The sequence below is a fragment of the Saimiri boliviensis genome, chromosome 2 (assembly GCF_048565385.1).
Source record: "Saimiri boliviensis isolate mSaiBol1 chromosome 2, mSaiBol1.pri, whole genome shotgun sequence".
Lineage (NCBI taxonomy): Eukaryota > Metazoa > Chordata > Mammalia > Primates > Cebidae > Saimiri > Saimiri boliviensis.
The window spans coordinates 39,924,791-39,944,849 of record NC_133450.1 but is presented as its reverse complement, the minus strand read 5'-3'; the positions used below and the strand labels follow the sequence as shown (position 1 = coordinate 39,944,849).

General features: G+C 44.7%; 3 pseudogenes; all 3 read right to left on the bottom strand.

Annotated features, from left to right (window-relative positions):
* Positions 1-340: 340 nt before the first annotated feature.
* Positions 341-988, bottom strand: LOC120363972 (small ribosomal subunit protein eS7-like; annotated as a pseudogene).
* Positions 989-3,712: 2,724 nt separating this feature from the next.
* Positions 3,713-4,868, bottom strand: LOC101045442 (glyceraldehyde-3-phosphate dehydrogenase pseudogene; annotated as a pseudogene).
* A 12,250-nt stretch (positions 4,869-17,118) lies between these two features.
* LOC120363993 (ankyrin repeat domain-containing protein SOWAHA-like) lies at positions 17,119-18,181 on the bottom strand (annotated as a pseudogene).
* Positions 18,182-20,059: the final 1,878 nt, after the last annotated feature.

Genomic DNA, 20,059 nt, shown 5'->3' with positions numbered 1-20,059 from the left:
GCGCGTGCCTGTAATCCCAGCTACTCAGGAGGCTGAGGCAGGAGAATTGCCTGAACCCAGGAGGCAGAGGTTGCGGTGAGCCGAGATTGCGCCATTGCACTCCAACCTGGGTAACAAGAGCGAAACTCCGCCTCAAAAAAAAAAAAAAAAAAAAAAAAAAAACTCTTAGAAGAAAGCCTATGTGTATAACTTTGTGACTTTGGGTCAGGTGATGGTTTCTTAATATGATACCAAAATTATAGCAACAAAAGAAAAAATAGATAAATTTTCCTTTATCAAAAGGAAACGCTTTTTTTTTTTTTCTTTAACCGTGAATGTATTTTTTATTTAGTCATTCTGTTTACAATTGAAACTCTGGGAACTCAAAAATAACATCCCTGCCCTTGAGCTTCTTATAGACACCAGAAAAAGTTTCAAACTTGTGTTCCACATTGCTCTGCTGTGCTTTGTCCAGATGAACCTTTATGAGCCGGCTGCCGTCCAGTTTCACGCGGATTCTCTTGCCCACAATTTCACTTGGGAAGACCAGGTCCTAAAGGATTGCATCGTGCACAGCTGTCAGTGTACGGCTCCTGGGACGCTTTTGTTTATTTTTTGTAAGACTTTTTCAAGTTAGCTTAGGCAGAATTCTCTGAGCGACAAAGACAACATGCTTCCCACTGAACCTTTTCTCCAATTCGCATACTAGCCGGACTTGGATTTTCTGGAAAGATTTTAGTTGAGGAACAGGAACAAAGATTATGATAGCTTTCCGGCCACCACCAACTTCAATTTCCTTGGCTGCCGTAATATTCAGCTCCCTGAGCTGAGCCTTGAGGTCCGAGTTCATCTCCAGCTCCAGAAGAGCCTGGGAGATGCCGGACTCGAACTCGTCTGGCTTCTCATTATTCGGCTTCATGGTCTTGGTGCTTGAACTGAACACGGCTTTCTCCTTGGTGAGTGTCGACTTAGGAAAAAAAACGAAAAGCTTTTGTACTTCAAAGGACATCATCAATACAATAAAGATAACACAGCCGGGCGCGGTGGCTCAAGCCTGTAATCCCAGCACTTTGGGAGGCTGAGGCGGGTGGATCACGAGGTCAAGAGATCGAGACCATCCTGGTCAACATGGTGAAACCCCATCTCTACTAAAAAATACAAAAAATTAGCTGGGCATGGTGGCGTGTGTCTGTAATCCCAGCTACTAAGGAGGCTGAGGCAGGAGAATTGCCTGAACCCAGGAGGCAGAGGTTGCAGTGAGCCGAGATCGCGCCATTGCACTCCAGCCTGGGTAACAAGAGCGAAACTCCGTCTCAAAAAAATAAAAAAAAAAAAAAAAATGCCGGGCGCGGTGGCTCAAGCCTGTAATCCCAGCACTTTGGGAGGCCGAGGCGGGTGGATCACGAGGTCAAGAGATCGAGACCATCCTGGTCAACATGGTGAAACCCCGTCTCTACTAAAAATACAAAAAATTAGCTGGGCATGTTGGTACGTGCCTGTAATCCCAGCTACTCAGGAGGCTGAGGCAGGAGAATTGCTTGAACCCGGGAGGCAGAGGTTGCGGTGAGCCGAGATCGCGCCATTGCACTCCAGCCTGGGTAACAAGAGCGAAACTCCGTCTCAAAAAATAAATAAATAAATAAATAAATAAAATAAAATAAAAAATAAAAAAAGATAACACATGGAATTGGAGAAGATATTTGCTAGTCATATGTCAGGTATGGGACTTGTATCCAGAATAATTAAAAAATTCTTGCAACTCCACAGTAAAAACACAAACAATTCAATTTAAAACAAGAGCAAAGTGCCAGATGCGGGGGCACATGCTTATAATCCCAGCACTTTAGGAGGCTAAGACAGATGGATTGCTTGAGCCCAGGAGTTCAAGACCAGTCTGAGCAATATAGTGAGACCCCAATCTCTACAAAAGATTGCTAAAATTAGCTCAGCGTGGTGCCGTGCGCCTGCAGTTAGCCAGGTACTTGGGAAGCTGAGGTAAAAGAATCATTTGAGCTGCCTCCTGCCTCCTGGAAAGTGGAGGTTTCAGTGAACTGAGATTAAGCCACTGCACTTCAGCATGCATGACAAAGTGAGACTCTCTACTACAGAAAAAAAAAAAAAAAAAAAAAAAAAAAAAAAAAAAAGAGCATAGTATCTATCTGAATAGACTAGACATTTTTCCAAAAAAATGCAGATGTCCAATAAGCCCATAAAGGATGCTCAACATTATTAGTCATTAGGGAGATTAGGGAAATGCAAATCCAAATGACAATGAAATAGCCAAAATTGAAAAGACAATAAGGGCCGGGCGCGGTGGCTCAAGCCTGTAATCCCAGCACTTTGGGAGGCCGAGACAGGTGGATCACAAGGTCAAGAGATCGAGACCATCCTGGTCAACATGGTGAAACCCCGTCTCTACTAAAAATACAGAAAATTAGCTGGGCATGGTGGTGCGTGCCTGTAATCCCAGCTACTCAGGAGGCTGAGGCAGGAGAATTGCCTGAACCCAGGAGGTGGAGGTTGCGGTGAGCCGAGATCGCGCCATTGCACTCCAGCCTGGGTAACGAGAGCGAAACTCAGTCTCAAAAAAATAAAATTAAAAAAAAAAAAGAAAAGACAATAAGGGCTGGGCATGCTGGCTAATGCCTGTAATCCCAGCACTTTGGGAGGCCAAAGTGGTAAATCATCTGGGGTAAGGAGTTTGAGACCAGCCTGGGCAACATGGTGAAACCTGTCTCTACTAAAAATACAAAAATTAGCTGGGTGTGGTGATGTGCCCCTGCAGTCCCAGCTACAGGGGAGGTTGTAGTGAGTCGAGATTACACCACTGAACTCCAGCCTGGGTGTCAGAGCAAGACTGCATTTCAAGCCGGGTGCGGTGGCTCAAGCTTGTAATCCCAGCACTTTGGGAGGCCGAGGCGGGTGGATCACAAGGTCAAGAGATCGAGACCATCCTGGTCAACATGGTGAAACCCCGTCTCTACTAAAAATACAAAACATTAGCTGGGCATGGTGGCGCGTGCCTGTAATCCCAGCTACTCAGGAGGTTGAGGCAGGAGAATTGCCTGAACCCGGGAGGCGGAGGTTGCGGTGAGCTGAGATTGCACCATTGCACTCCAGCCTGGGTAACAAGAGTGAAACTCCATCTCAAAAAAAAAAAAAAAAAAAAAAAAAAAGACTGCATTTCAAAAAGCAAAACAAAGCAAAAAAACTTTGATTGTGGAGTTGGTAGCACTCATTGAACTGTACACTTAAAATTTGTGTATTTTGTTGTAGGTAAATTATTCATTAATATTTTATTTGGAAAAATGCTGCTGGAAATGTATATATGAGTCATTTTTTTACATGTACATTATGTATTTACTTTTTTTTTTTGAGTCAGGGTCTTGCTGTGTCACCCAGGCTGGAATGCAGTGGCACAATCATAGCTCACTGCAGCCTCTAATTCCTGGGCTCTAGCAATCCTCCCAACCTCCATAGTAGCCAGACTATAGGCGTACACCACTGAGCTTGACTAATTTTTAAAAATTTTGAAGATTATGGGATCTCACTATGTTGCCCAGGCTGGCCTTGGACTCCTGTGCTCAAGTGATCCTCCCTCCTCAGCCCCTCAAAGTGCTGGGATTACAGGTGTGAGACACCACATACCCAGCCTGTATGTACATTTTTCACAGGCCCTAGCTACGCATATATGTACCTAGGAGTAGAAATCCTCTGTCTTAGATTTTCAAAGTTTTGAGTTTTTTCTTTTTCTTTTTTTTTTTTTTGGCTGAGCACAGGGGACTTTATTGATGGTGCACGACAAGGTGGGGCTCCCTAGGCCCCTCCCTCTTCAAGGGGTCTGCATGGAAACTGTGAGGAGGGGCAATTCAGTGTGGTGGGGGACTCAGGGTGGCAGGGACTTCCCAGCAGTGAGGGCCTCTCTTCCTCTCGTGCTCTCGCTGGGGCTGGTGGTCCAGGGGTCTTACTCCTTGGAGGCCATGTTGGACATGAGGTCCACCACCCTGTTGCGATAGCCAAATTCATTGTCATGCCAGGAAATGAGCTTGACTAAGTGGTCGTTGAGGGCAATGCCAGCCCCAGCATTGAAGGTGGAAGAATGGGTGTCGCTGTTGAAGTCAAAGAGGACACCACCTGGTGCTCAGTGTAGCCCAGGATGCCCTTGAGGGGGCCCTCCCACGTCTGCTTCACTACCTTCTTGATGTCATCATATTTGGCAGGTTTTTCCAGATGGCAAGTCAGGTCCACCACTGACACGTTGGCAGTGGGGACACGGAAAGCCATGCGAGCTTCCCGTTCAGCTCAGGGATGACCTTGCCCATGGCCTTGGCAGCGCCAGTACAGGCAGGGATGATGTTCTGGAGAGCCCCATGGCCATCACACCACAGTTTCCCGGAGGGGCCATCCACGGTTTTCTGGGTGGCAGTGATGGCATGGATGGTGGTCATGAGTCCTTCCACGATACCAAAGTTGTCATGGATGACCTTGGCCAGGGGCACTAAGCAGTTGGTGGTGCAGGAGGCATTGCTGACAATCTTAAGGCTGTTGTCATACTTCTCATGGTTCATGCCCATCACGAACATGGGGGCATTAGCAGAGGGGGCAGATATGACGACCCTTTTGGCTCCCTGCTGCAAGTGAGCCCCAGCCTTCTCCATGGTAGTGAAGACGCCAGTGGACTCCACCATGTACTCAGCGCCAGCATCTCCCCACTTGATTTCGGAGGGACCTCGCTCCTGGAAGATGGTGATGGGATTTCCATTGATGACAAGCTTCCCGTTATCAGCCTTGACGGTGCCATGGAATTTGCCATGGGTGGAATCATACTGGAACATGTAGACCATGTAGTTGAGATCAATGAAGGGATCATTGATGGTGATAATATCCACTTTACCAGCCCTCGTGACCAGGCGCCCAATACAACCAAATCTGTTGACTTTGACCTTCACTTTCCTCACGGTGTCTCAGGGATGTGGCTGGTGATGGGAGACAAGATGCGGCTGTCTGTCAAACAGGAGGAGCAGAGAGCCCAAATTTTCGAGTTTTATAAGATAAAGTGAAATTGATGTTCAAAATTGTTTTGCCAACTTCCACTTCCACTTATACTTCCAATAGTGGCATGTAAAACGTTCCTAGTGATTCATATCCTCACTAATGCTTAGTATTTTCAGATTTCTTAATTTTGCCATCCTAATGGGTAATAATGTTACCTCACTATGGCCCTCATTTAAATTTTTCTGATTGCTAATAAGATTGAGCATTCCCTTTCCCTCTGCATTTATTGAACATTTGGAATTTTTTCTTCTCTAAAGTTGCTATTCTAGTCATTCGTTGATTTTTTTCTTATTGATTTGCAAAAGTTCTAGATATATTCTGAGGCCAGGTGCAATGGCTTATGCCTGTAATCCTAGTTACTTGAGAGACTGAGGTGTGAGGACCATTTGAGCATGGGAGGTCAAGGCTGCAGTGAGCCAAGATCAGGCAATTGCACTCTGGCCTGGGCAATAGAGCAAGACTTTGCTTCAAAATAAATTAATAAATGCAGATAGATAAATAAAGATTTTAAAATATATATATATATTCTGTATTCTATGCCTTTATTATGTGCTGAAAAGATCTTCTTTCTGTGATTTGGCTTATGTCTTAAGACATTATTCCATACCCTGAAGTTAATATAATTTTATCTTCTGAAAGTGTCAACATTTTGTTTTTCGCATTAAATTTTTTTTTTTTTTTTTTTTTTTTTTTGAGACGGAGTTTCGCTCTTGTTACCCAGGCTGGAGTGCAATGGCACGATCTCGGCTCACCGCAACCTCCGCCTCCTGGGTTCAGGCAATTCTCCTGCCTCAGCCTCCTGAGTAGCTGGGATTACAGGCACGCGCCACCATGCCCAGCTAATTTTTTGTATTTTTAGTAGAGACGGGGTTTCACCATGTTGACCAGGTTGGTCTCGATCTCTCGACCTTGTGATCCACCTGCCTCGGCCTCCCAAAGTGCTGGGATTACAGGCTTGAGCCACCGCGCCCGGCCTCTCACATTAAAATTTTTAATCCAGTGTCTTAGTGTGGGTATAGCTTAAGCTTGCTGAAGAAAATACAACCCCAAATAGAGGGGCTTAAAGAATACAGACTTTTGGGGCCTGGCACGGTAGCTCATGCCTATAATTTTGGCATTTTGGAAGGCTGAGGTAGGTGGATCACCTGAGTTCAGGAGTTTGAGACCAGCCTGGCCAACATGGTGAAACCCTGTCTCTACCAAAAGTACAAAAAATTAGCTGAGCATGCAGGCACATGCCTGTAATCCCAGCAACTCAGGAGGCTGAGGCAGGAGAATTGCTTGAACCAGGGAGGCGGAGGTTGCAGTGAACCGAGACAGCCCCATTGCACTCCAGCCTGGGTGACAGAGTAAGATCCTTTTGCCAAAAAAAAAAAAAGAGAGAATATAGACTTTTTTCTTTTTCAAGCAACTGCTCCAAAATAAGCATTTTAGTTTGGGAATTGGTTTTGCTTTACAGGGTCATTCAGGGAATCTGTTTTTGTTTTTTTTTTTAATTTCTGCTTTTTCCTTCCTTCCCTCCCTCCCTCCTTCCCTTCCTTCCTTCCTTCTTTACCTTTCTTTTTTTGAGACAGGCTGGACTCGAACTTTGGGCTTAAGGGATCCTCCCACCTCAGCCTCCCTAGTAGCAGGGATTACAGGCAGGAGCTCCAATTTTAAATGTCTCTGCCAAAGGTATTCTGCTCATTGCCATTACATGAACAAGATAGATCCCTTCACTGCTTTTTTTTTTTTCTTTTTTTTTTCTTAGAGATGGGGTTGCACTATGTTGGCCAGGCTGGTCTTGAACTGACCTTGTGATCCACCTGCTTTGGCCTTCCAAAGTGCTGGGATGACAGTCATGAGCCACTGTGCCCAGCCTGATCCTTCACTTCTTTAGGTCTCCTTTAATTAATAACGGTAGAGGCCGGGCGCGGTGACTCAAGCCTGTAATCCCAGCACTTTGGGAGGTCGAGGCGGGTGGATCACGAGGTCAAGAGATCGAGACCATCCTGGTCAACATGGTGAACCCTCATCTCTACTAAAAAATACAAAAAATTAGCTGGGCATGGTGGCGCGTGCCTGTAATCCCAGCTACTCAGGAGGCTGAGGCAGGAGAATTGCCTGAACCCAGGAGGCGGAGGTTGCGGTGAGCCGAGATCACGCAATTGCACTCCAGCCTGGGTAACAAGAGCAAAACTCCATCTCAAAATAATAATAATAATAATAATAACTGTAGAAAGGAGACATCACCCCTAGATCAGGGGGAGCAAAATGGGAAGTAGCTGGGATCACAGCCTAATTTTGTATCTTAGTAGTGACAGGGTTTTGCCATGTTGGCCAAGCTAGTCTCAAACTCCTGGCCTCAAGGGATTTGCCTACCTCAGCCTCCCGAAGTGCTGAAATTATAGGCATGAGCCACTGCACCCGGCCCTTTTGCTCATTTTTCTTTTTCTTTCTCCTTTCCCTCCCTCCATTCCTTCCTCCTTGCCTTCCTTCCTTCCTTCTTTCTTTACTCTTTCTTTCTTTCTTTTCTTTTCTTTTCTTTTCTTTCTTTCTTTCTTTCTTTTTCTTTTCTTTTCTTTTGTTTTCTTTCTTTTTGGCAGAGTCTTGGTCTGTCCCCCAGGCTGGAGTGTAATGACAAGATCTCGGCTCACTGCAACCTCCGCCTCCCAGGTTCAAGCGATTCTCCTGCCTCAGCCTCCTGAGTAGCTGGGACTACAGGCACTTGAGCACACCCGACTAATTTTTGTATTTTTAGTAGAGTGGAGGTTTTCACCGTGTTGGCCAGGCTGGTCTCAGACTCATAACCACAAGTGACCCACCCTCTTCAGCCTCCCAAAGTGCTGGGATTACAGGCATGAGCCACTGTGTCGGGCCACTTTTGCCATTTTTCTATTTATTATTCCTTATTTTTAGATATACAGTAGTGATTAACCCTTTACTTGCCATATAAGTAACAGTATTTCCCCTCAATTTGTCATTTGTCTTTTGACTTTGCTTATAGAGATTTCTGCCAAACAATAAAAAACTTTCATGTAGTTGAATGCCTATAATTTTTAAAAAACTGTATATGGATTTTGAATCATAGTCCAGATGCCTTCCACAAACCCAGGTTGTTTGAGAATTCACCCATGTTTCCTTCTAGAATGTGTGATTATGTATGTATTCTATGCTTAGGTCTCTGATTCATTCGAAGGATATTCTGGCATCTCTGTGTCTGTGGGTTCAGTACTACCCTTTTTAAAATGGCAATTCAGTTCAGCCAATACCATTTATCGAAAAGTACATCTTTTCCTACTGATTTAAGACGGCATGTTTATCATCTGTGCTTGGGTCTACTTCTGAACTTTATATTCTGCTTTATTGAGCTGTTTCTTTTTTTCTTTTTCTTTCTTTCTTTCTTTTTTTTTTTTTTGAGACGGAGTTTCACTCTTGTTACCCAGGCTGGAGTGCAATGGCGCAATCTCGGCTCACCGCAACCTCTGCCTCCTGGGTTCAAACAATTCTCCTGCCTCAGCTTCCCGAGTAGCTGGGACTACAGGCGTGCACCACCATGCCCAGCTAATTTTTGTATTTTTAGTGGAGACGGGGTTTCACCGTGTTGGCCAGGATGGTCTCGATCTCTTGACCTCGTGATCCATCCGCCTCGACCTCCCAAAGTGTTGGGATTACAGGTGTGAGCCACTGCACCCGGCTCTTTTTTTTTTTTTTTTTTTTTGAGACTGAGTCTTGCTCTGTCACCCAGGCTGGAGTGCAGTGGTGTGATGATGGCTCGCTGCAACTTCTGCCTCTCGGGTTCAAGTGATTCTTCTGCCTCAGCCTCCCAAGTAGCTGGGATTAAGGCGTGCACCACCATGCCTGGCTAATTTTTGTATTTTTAGTAGAGATGGGGTTTCACCATGTCGGCCAGGCTGGTCTCAAACTCCTGACCTCAAGTGACCTACCTCCTCGGCCTTTCAAAGTGCTGGGTTTACAGGTGTGAGCCACTGCACCTGGCCTTGAGCTGTTTCTTCATTCACCAATATGGAACTTTTTATTTTTATTAAAAAAAGGTTTTTTTGGCTAAGCGTGGTGGCTCATGCCTGCAATCCCAGCACTTTGGGAGGCGGAGGTGGGTGGATCACCTGAAGTCAGGAGTTCAAGACCAGCCTGGCCAACATGGCAAAACCCCATCTCTACTAAATACAAAAATAAGCCAGGCGTGGTGGCATGTGCCTGTAGTCCCAGCTACTATCGGACTAAGGCAAGAGAATTGCTTGAACCTGGGAGGCGGAGGTTGCAATGAGCTGAGATCATGCTACTGCACTCCAGCCTGGGCAACAGAATGAGACTCCATCTCAAAGAAAAAAAATTTTTTTTTTCAGACAGTGCCTCACTCTGTTAGCCAGGCTAAAGTGCAGTGGTGCAATCACAGCTCACTGCAACATTTAACTGCTAGGCTCAAGGAATCCTTTCTGTCTTAGTCTGCTGAGTAGCTGGGACTACAAACAGGTGCCACCATGCCTGGTGAAGTTATCTATTTTTTGAACAGTTGGGGTCTTGTTTTGGTGCCCAGGCTATTCGTTGGCGTGATCATAGTGCATTTCAGCCTTGAACTTCTAGATTCAAGTGATCCTCATGCCTCAGCCTCCAAAATAGCTGAGTCTATAAGTGCATGCCATCATGCCTGACTTAATGACTCTTTTTTTTTTTTGAGACAGGGTCTTACTCTGCCACCCAGACTGGAGTGCAGTAGTGGGATCGTGGTTCACTGCGGCCTCAAGCTCTTGAGCTCAAGCAATCTTCCCACCTCTTCCTCCTGAGTAGCTGGAACTGTGGGTGCATGACACAACACCCTGCTAATTTATTATTATTTGTAGGGATGGGATCCCATTATGTTGTCCAGGCTGGTCTCGACCTCTGGGCTCAAGCAATTCTCCTGTCTTGGCCTTCCAAAGTGCTGAGATTACAGGCGCCAGCCACTGTGCCACCACCGTGCCTGGCCCGCACTTTTAATTATAGAGGTTTTTTTTTTTTTTTTGAGACGGAGTTTCGCTCTTGTTACCCAGGCTGGAGTGCAATGGCGCGATCTCGGCTCACCGCAACCTCGCCTCCCGGGTTCAGGCAATTCTCCTGCCTCAGACTCCCGAGTAGCCGGGATTACAGGCACGTGCCACCATGCCCAGCTAATTTTTGTATTTTTAGTAGAGGCGGGATTTCACCATGTTGACCAGAATGGTCTCGATCTGTTGACCTCGTGATCCACCCGCCTCAGCCTCCCAAAGTGCTGGGATTACAGGCGTGAGCCACTGCGCCCGGCCATAATTATAGAGGTTTTTAGTATATGTGTTGTTATAGTATTAACAGTTTGAGCGAGGCCCAATTAACACTTTAATTTTCAGTGTTTCCTATTCATTCTTGCATTCTATTTTTTTCCTACTAAAATTAGAATACACTCCGGGAAAAAAAAAATAATCTTAGTACTGTTATGAAATTGCCTTCACACACACACACACACACACACACACACACACACACACACATTTTATTATTTTATTTTAATTTTTTTTTGAGGTGGAGTTTTGCTCTTGTTGCCCAGATGAGTGCAGTGGTGTCATCTCAGCTCACTGCAGCCTCTGCCTCCCAGGTTTGAGCGATTCTCCTTTCTCAGCCTCCTGAGTAGCTGGGATTACAGGCACCTGCCACCACGCCCAGCTAATTTTTTTTTTTGAGACAGAGTATCACTCTTCTTGCCCAGGCTGGAATGCAATGGTGTGCTCTTGGCTCACCGAAACCTTGGCATTCCGGGTTCAAGTGATTCTCCTGCCTTTGCCTCCCCAGTAGTGGGATTACAGGCATGTTCCACCACACCCAGCTAATTTAGTATTTTTCTCCATGTTGATCAGGCTGGACTTGAACTCCTGACCTCAGGTGATCTGCCCACCTTGACCTCCCAAAGTGCTGGGATTACAGATGTGAGCCACTGTGCATTTTTTTTTTTAGTAGAGACAGGATTCTACAATGTTGGCCAGGCTGGTCTCGAACTCCTGACCTCAGGTAATTCACCTGCTTCAGCCTCACAAAGTGCTGAGATCACAGGCATGAGCCACTGTGCCCGGCTTATAGATATATTAATTTGGGGGAAAACTGACATCTTTTTTTTTTTTTTTTTTTTTTTTTTTTTTTTTTTTGAGATGGAGTTTCGCTCTTGTTACCCAGGCTGGAGTGCAATGGCGCGATCTCGGCTCACCGCAACCTCCGCCTCCTGGGTTCAAGCAATTCTCCTGCCTCCGCCTCCTGAGTAGCTAGGATTACAGGCACGTACCACCATGCCCAGCTAATTTTTTGTATTTTTAGTAGAGACGGGGTTTCACCATGTTGACCAGGATGGTCTCGATCTCTTGACCTCGTGATCCACCCGCCTCGGCCTCCCAAAGTGCTGGAATTACAGGCTTGAGCCACCGCGCCCGGCTGGAAAACTGACATCTTTAAGATTGTATTTGCCATATTCATTAACAAAGGATCCTTTTCATTTGTTCAAGGTTACCATTGTATCTTTCAAGGGTGTTTTCAGATTTTTCTCATATAAGTCTGCATACTTTCTGTTACATTTACTCTTAGATATTTTACCTTTTTGTTGCTTTTGTAAATGGAGTTTGCTTTTACTTTAAATCTTCTATCTTGTTGTTTGATATGTATGAAGAGTATTGTCTTTTGTATATTAATTTAATTTTTTTGAGACAGAGTCTTGCTGTCACCCAGGCTGGAATACAGGTGGAGTGCTGGAGAGATCACAGCTCACTGCAACCTCCACCTCCCAGGCTCAAGTGATCTTCCCACCTTAGACTTCCAAGTAGCTGGGACTACAGGCGGGCCCCACCGTGCCTGGCTAATTTTTATGTTTTTTTTTTTTTTGTTTTGTTTTTCCTGGAGAAATGGGGTTTTGCCATGTTGCCTAGGCTGGTCTCAAACTCCTAGACTCAAGCCATCCACCTGCCTACGGCTCTCAAAGTGCTGGGATTACAGGTGTGATTCACTGTGCCCAGCTTGTGTGTTAATTTTAAATCTAGCTACAGGTCGGGCGTGGTGGCTCACGCCTGTAATCCTAGCACTTTGGGAGGCCGAGGTGGGTAGATCACCTGAGGTCAGAAGTTCAAGACCAGCCTGGCCGTCATGGTGAAACCCCATCTTTAAAACAAAAAACAAAACAAAACAAAAAATAAATCTAGCTACATCACTGAATTCCTTAATGTTTAAGATGTATCTTGGGTTTTCTAGGTATAGTCTCATAATATCAGTAGATGTAATTAAACTTCTTTTCTAGGCCAGGTGCGGTGGCTCAAGCTTGTAATCCCAGTACTTTGGGAGGCCGAGGCGGGTGGATCACAAGGTCAAGAGATCGAGACCATCCTGGTCAACATGGTGAAACCCCGTCTCTACTAAAAATACAAAACATTAGCTGGGCATGGTGGCACGTGCCTGTAATCCCAGCTACTCAGGAGGCTGAGGCAGGAGAATTGCCTGAACCCAGGAGGCAGAGGTTGTGGTGAGTCGAGATTGCGCCATTGCACTCCAGCCTGGGTAACAAGAGTGAAACTCCATCTTTCCAAAAAAAAAAAACAAAAAAACTTCTTTTCTAGATTTTACCCCTTTATTTGAATTTTTTGGTCTTATTACATTGGCTAATCTCCATTCAAATATTAAATTACAGTGGAGATAGTGAGTTAGCATCCTAGCTTTGTTCCTGACCTTGGTAAGAATGCCTCAGATGACTAAGTGACTACAGTGCTGAGATACATTTTATCATGTTAAAGAAGTATCCAGCAATCTCATTTTATTCAGATTTTTTAAAAAACAGCCGGGCGCAGTGGCTCAAGCCTGTAATCCCAGCACTTTGGGAGGTCGAGGCGGGTGGATCACGAGGTCAAGAGATCGAGACCATCCTGGTCAACATGGTGAAACCCCGTCTCTACTAAAAATACTAAAAATCAGCTGGGCATGGTGGCACGTGCCTATAATCCCAGCAACTTGGGAGGCTGAGGCAGGAGAATTGCCTGAGCCCAGGAGGCGGAGGTTGCGGTGAGCCGAGATCGCGCCATTGCACTCCAGCCTGGGTAACAAGAGCGAAACTCCGCCTCAAAACAAAACAAAACACAGTTACTGAATTGTATCAAAGGCCTTTTCAGTGCCTGTGGAAATAATCCTATTTTCCTCTTTATATCTATGAATATAGTGAATTATATTAATGGTTTTCTGACCATAAACCATCCTAACAATCTTAGAATAAATTTATCCTGGTTATAAAGTATTTTTTTTAATTTTGACAGATTATTTATTTACTTATTTATAGCAGTTTTAGGTTTACAGCAAAATTGAGTGGAAAGTACAGAGAATTCCCATATACTGCCTTCCTTCACACACACACTCATGCACACAGTCTTCCCCACTATCAGCATCCTGCACCAGAGTTTACAATCCATGAAGCTACGATGACACATTATCAGGCAGAGTCTATAATATATATTAGGGATTACTCTTTTTGTCATATACTCTTTGAATTTTGACAAATGTGTGATGACATGAATTCAACCTTATAGAATTTTACAGACTAGTTTCACTGCCCTAAAAATCCTCTGTGCTCCATCTATTATCCCTCCATCCCCCAGTCCTGATGGTCATGGATCTTTTTACTGTCTCCATAGTTTTGTTTTTTCTAGAATATCCAATACTTGGAGTTGTACAGTATGTAGATTGACTTTTCTTAGTAATACGAACTTAAGTTTCCTCCTTGCCTTTACATGGTTTGATAGCTTATTTCTTTTTTTTCCTGAATAATGTTCAATTGTCTGGATTTAACACAATTTATTTATCCATTTACTTACTGAAGGACATCTTGTTGCTACCAAGTTTTGGCAATATGAATACAGGTGCTGTAAACATTCACTTACAAGTTTTTGTGTGAATATAAGTATTTAACTCATTGGGATAAATACCAAGGAGCACAATTACATAAAGTATTTTTTAAATGTGCTTTTGGATTCTGCTGTTAATGTTTGACTTGGAATTTTTTTTACTTTCATATTCATAAGTGGGAGTAGTTTATAGGCTTTTTTTATAAAGTCTTTGTCAGATTTTGGAATCAATGTTATGTTGACTGGCTTCATGAAAATAATTTGGAAGTTTTTCTTCTTCTTCTTCTTTTTTTTGAGATGGAGTCTCACTGCCCAGGCTGGAGTGCAATGGTGCAATCTTGGCTCACTACAACTTCCACCTTCCTGGTTCAGGTGATTCTCCTGCCTCAGCCTCCTGAGTAGCTGGGATTACAGGCACCTGTCACTATTCCCAGCTAATTTTTTGTATTTTTAGTAGAGATGGGGTTTCACCATATTTGCCAGGCTGGCCTCGAACTCCTGACCTCATGATTTGCCTGCCTTGGCCTCCCAAAGTGGTGGGAGTATAGGTGTGAGCCATTGCGCCCAGCCCTTCTTTTAAAATGGTCTAAGCCAGGTGTGGTGGCTCACATTTGTAATCTTAGCACTTTAGGAGGCCAAAGCAAAAGAACTTCGTGAGGCTAGGAGTTCAAGACCACCTGGAGCAACATAGCAGGACCCTGTCTCTATTTTAAATAAAAAGAAAAAAAGAGAAAGGAAAAAGCTGCAAAATAATTTATGTAGCAGCGTTTAAGTATCAGATCTTTGGAAACTTAGAAGGATTCTTTGTGAAACCATCTGGGCCTCATACTTTTTCTGCGTGGATAGTTATGTGATATCTTTATTTCTTCTAGAAAAATAGGTTTGTCTAGGCTTTCTATCTCTACTGAGATTAATTTTGGCATGTTGCAGGTTCCATTAAATCTAGGCTTTCAAATGTATTTTCGGGCATGGTGGCTCATGTCTGTAATCCCAGCACTTTGGGAGGCCAAGGCAGGTGAATCACCTGAGGTCAGGAGTTCAAAACCAGCCTGGCCAACGTGGTGAAACCCTGTCTCTACTAAAAATACAAAAATTAGCCTGGTGTGGTGGCAGGCACCTGTAATCTCGCCTACTGGGAAGGCTGAGGCAAGAGAATTGCTTGAATCCAGGAGGCAGAGATTCAGTGAGCCGAGATTATGCCAATGCACTGCAGCCTGAGTGACAAGAGCAAAACTCCATCTCAAAAAATAAAAATAAAAAAAAAAATTCAGGCCGGGTGCAGTGGCTCAAGCCTGTAATCCCAGCACTTTGGGAGGCTGAGGCGGGTGGATCACGAGGTCAAGAGATCAAGACCATCCTGGTCAACATGGTGAAACCCCGACTCTACTAAAAATACAAAAAATTAGCTGGGCATGGTGGCGCGTGCCTGCAATCCCAGCTACCCAGGAGGCTGAGGCAGGAGAATTGCCTGAACCCAGGAGGCGGAGGTTGCGGTGAGCTGAGATCGCGCCATTGCACTCCAGCCTGGGTAATAAGAGTGAACCTTCGTCTAAAAAAAAAAATCAAATGTATTTTCATAATACTATGTAATTTTCTGTTTCACTGGCTATACTCCTCTTAACTTTTTAAAAATTTAATGTTATACTTTATTCCTTTTTTTTGGATTAGATTAATTAGTCGTCTGTCATTAAATTTTTTCCTCAAATAATTGGCATGGTAATTTATTCATTGGCTCTCTGTATTTGATATAATTGATTGCTGCTTTATCCTTATTTAACTTTCTGCTTTTCTTTTTCTTTCTTTGTTTTTAATACCTTAAACTATTTAGGGATAATCTGCTTTTGTTTGATTTACTTTGGTTTAGGTTTTTATTTGTTTTTTTTTTTTTTTTGGAATTTCAAATGCTTTACTTATACATATGGGGGTGGGAGGGAAGCTCTACTACCCCGTGCCACAAAACGATTTGATGTAACTAATGACATGCAAACACAATTTGCAAAAGCAGTGCATTACCACAATATGATATTTCAAAAACTGGTTGAGTAAATAGATCTCATATCTTTAAAAAGAGAAAAAAGTTACACTGTGTTGAGCATCGGAAATCTGGGCAACATCTACAAACCTTCTCATTTACAGGTAGGAACAAAGGCCCGGAGACGTTAAGCCACTCATCCAAGTTCAATGAGCAAAGAGAGTCTGCATTTGCTATTTTGGAATAAGTTGTCTCCTTTCAAATGTTTTTAAATGGATATCACATACTTTTTGTTTGTACAGAACATTCATGTAAAATAGTTGCTCTTTAACTGTCTCCATTACTATTTATCCACTTATTTTTCTGTCATAATGCTATCATTTTTTTTCTTGGAATATTCATCTATTGCACCGAAAGGCTCTGCTGGATTTGAAATCTACAGATTCAGAAACATGGCACAAAGGTGCAATTCACAAACCACAATTTTTTAAAAGAATTATGTATTCATGCCAAATCAAAATAGCCACCCACCAGTGCCCAACACGTTTATATTTCATTATCAAGACAACCACAAATTAAAAGTATCCGCCAAATGTCGCTTTTCTGTCTTTATGTCACCTTTACTTTCAAAATGTACCTGTTGGCAAATATTTAGCATTCCCAGTACAACTGAATTAGTTACATTCATAATGGTCACAATCATTATTGTGTTCAAGACTCTCCAGAATCTTAATTGCCTAAAATGAGGTATACTTTTAAGTTTGTTTGTTGAGATTAATTTCCTATAGATCTTGATCATCTATTTTTTAAACAGAATTCCAAAATATTTAGCAAAAAATTGAAAATGTCTGAGCACTTTGCCTAAAAGTAGAAAAATATAATTTCAAAAGGTTATTATGGAAGTTGCTTTACCTCATTTCAATTTAAAAACAGAATAAAAGCACCAAATTACAAAACCACCACATATCTTAAAGCTACAAGCTAACATCTTTGAACATTTAAAGAGACCCTTGCTCTAGTTCTGGCTTGGAATTGTGTAGATGCAGAGGCATCAGTTAACCATTTTGGGGCCAGACCAGCTGCTGCCCCTTAACCTTTGACCCTGGACTTCAAGTTTCCTCCAGCGTTCAGGCCCGTCTCCTGGAGTTCTTTATAGGAGGCTCTCAATGAGTTCTCAAATACCATCTCTGGAGATGGGTCATGCTTCAGAGAGAAGCTAGAAGCTCAGGCCCCTCTGGGTAAAACAGGCTGCAGTGGGCAAAGCTGGAAACAGAATGAGGCTGCAGGCATTGACTGGGCTGCAGTGTTGGGCACTTAGACTGCCAGGAGCAGGCCATGATAGATCAACCCGGTGGTAGCCCCAGGCACCTTCAGGTGGTTGGGGACAAACTGGGCACTAGACCAGCTAAAGGCACTGGAGTAGGTCGACGAGAGATTTCTGAGAAGGCTGGCAGACCACCGCAGATCTTTGTCTTTTTATGTGGAGCCATGGGCGAGGCGTTCAAGAACTTGTGGAAGGAGCTTGACTTCTTCAAGCCTCGGGCCAGGTCCTGGAGCATGAGGTCGTCGGCCAGGATGCCTAGAAATGCACTGGTGGTGGAACTGAGGATGGTGGCGGAACTGAGGATGGTGGCAGCCACTTGCACCAGATGCCTGGCAGCAAGACTGCTACTTCCACCACCGTACGCATCTAGCTCCAGTGGCAGGCCTGGATCACCAAGTAGGCAGCGCAGCATGTACGAAGAGCCAGGCCTCAGGTACTGGTAGGCGCATCATTCGCTGTGGTCACGCACATGCACCTGGGCACCCAGACACACCACCAGCAGCACAGCAGCATCCTCATGGCCATGCAGCACAGCCAGGTGCAGCGGCATGTAGCCGCCGTGGGAGCGCATGTTCACGTCGACTGCCAAGGTAACAATCAAGACCAGTTCAGAAAAGAAGCTGGCATCAAAGTGAAGGAGGGTCATGAACATCAGAAGCAGCAAGACTCTGCCTCCAAGCTTCATGTACTGTTTGGGGGAGCTCTCACACATGGTGGGGACGCCCGCGAACATGCTCTTCCCTTCAGAATGAGATTCTGCTAGGAGCAGCAACAGGCCTCCTCCCAGGGCCAGGTTCCTCATCAAAAAATTCAAGTCCCATAAAATGCTGTAGGCAATCGTTCAGCTGTCCCAGCAAGTTGAGGAAGATAAAGGACGAGGCCAGCAGGTAGCCAAAGTTCCAGGTGTTGGATATAGTCGTGCTGCCCGCTCCACTGGGACCACATGTGGATGCCGTCCTCCAGGAAAGTGCTGATCAGACAGAGGTGCGCCATGTGGGGCAGGTACTGCTTTGCGACATGGAGGAAGATATTGGCGGCTGCACGTGCATCTCGTAATTGTCCTGTTCACCTTGAGTGGCCCGTGACACCTGTGTCTCATCCTCAATCTTGGCGGTCTTGATGATCTCAGTGAAGTTGTCCCTGATGGACTTGATGTCATCCTTCCGCCACTTGTAAGACTGCAGCAGTGTCTCCTTGCTCTGGGGCAGGGCTCTCTGCTGGGCCATGGCAGAGCCTCAGGTGGCGCAGGGGCGGAGACCAGGACCAGACGCCGCATCCCCAGGGTCAACCTGGAGCAGGGTGGACAAGTGCCTCCGGGACCCGCATTTTTCCGCGCCTCTCCCCAGGCCGGCCCACCCGCTGCAGTCTCTCGGCCCGGACAGAGCTGTTTGTTTGTTTTTGAGACATAGTTTCACTCTGTCGCCCAGGCTGGAGTACAGTGGCATGATCTCAGCTCACTGCAACCTCCATTCCCGGGTTCAAACGATTCTCCTGCCTCAGCCTCCCAAGTAGCTGGGATTATAAGTGCCCACCACCATGCTCAATTAATTCTTTAATATTCTGCTACTGAAGATTTCTTTATGATATATTATAGCCAGTTTTCATTGCTCACTCATATGTGCTTGGGAAGAAAGTATGTTCTCTCTCTCTCTCTTTTTTTTTTTTTTTTTTTTGAGATGGAGTTTTGCTTTTGTTACCCAGGCTGGAGTGCAATGGCGTGATCTCAGCTCACCGCAACCTCCGCTTTCTGGGTTCAGGCAATTCTCCTGCCTCAGTCTCCTGAGTAGCTGGGACTACAGGCACACGCCACCATGCCCAGCTAGTTTTTTGTATTTTTAGTAGAGATGGGGTTTCACCATGTTGACCAGGATGGTCTCGATCTCTTGACTTCGTGATCCACCCGCCTCGGCCTCCCAAAGTGCTGGGATTACAGTCTTGAGCCACTGCGCCCGGCCTCTTTTTTTTTTTGAGATGGAGTATCACTCTGTTCCCCAGGCTGGGGTGCAATGGTGCGATGTTGGCTCACAAAAACCTCTGCCTCCTGGGTTCAAGTGATTCTCTTGCCCCAGCCTCCCGAGTAGCTGGGATAACAGGCACCTGCCACCATGCCCAGCTAATTTTTATATTTTTAGTAGAGATGGGGTTTCACCATGTTGGCCAGGCTGGTCTTGAACTCCTGATTTCAGGTGATCTGCCTACCTCAGCCTCCCAAAGTGATGGGATTAGCAACATGAGCCACCGTGCCCAGCCCGTTTTTATGTTTTTGTTTTTTGTTTTTGAGCTGGAGTTTCACTCTTGTCACCCAGGCTGGAGTGCACTGGCGAAGTCTCAAGTCACTGCAACCTCTGCCTCCTGGGTTCAAGCGATTCTCCTGCCTCAGCCTCCCAGGTAGTTGGGATTGCAGACACCTGCCACCATCACTGGCTAATTTTTATATTTTTAGTAGAAATGGAGTTTCACCATATTGGCCAGGCTGGTCTCGAACTCCTGACCTCAGGTGTTCCACCTGCCTCAGCCTCCCAAAGTGCTGGGATTACAGGCATGAGCCACCTCATCTGGCCTATTCTCTATTATTGAGGTGTAAAGTTCAATATAGATGATATCCAGGAGGTCTGTCTTACTATTTTATTATTTATTTTTAAAGGTTTATCATGTGAAGCAGTGGGAGTGAAGAAGGAACAAATAAATCTGTAACTGGTTGCGATCAATTAGTTGTAAACATCACTGCACTCAGACCAGCCAAAGTCCATCTTATTTATTATTAATATATTGTTTAAGTTTTCTATATTCTTGCTTAATTTGGCTGGTCAGACCTGTGTTAGATTGAAAAAGACATGTTTATCCCTCTTATTTTTA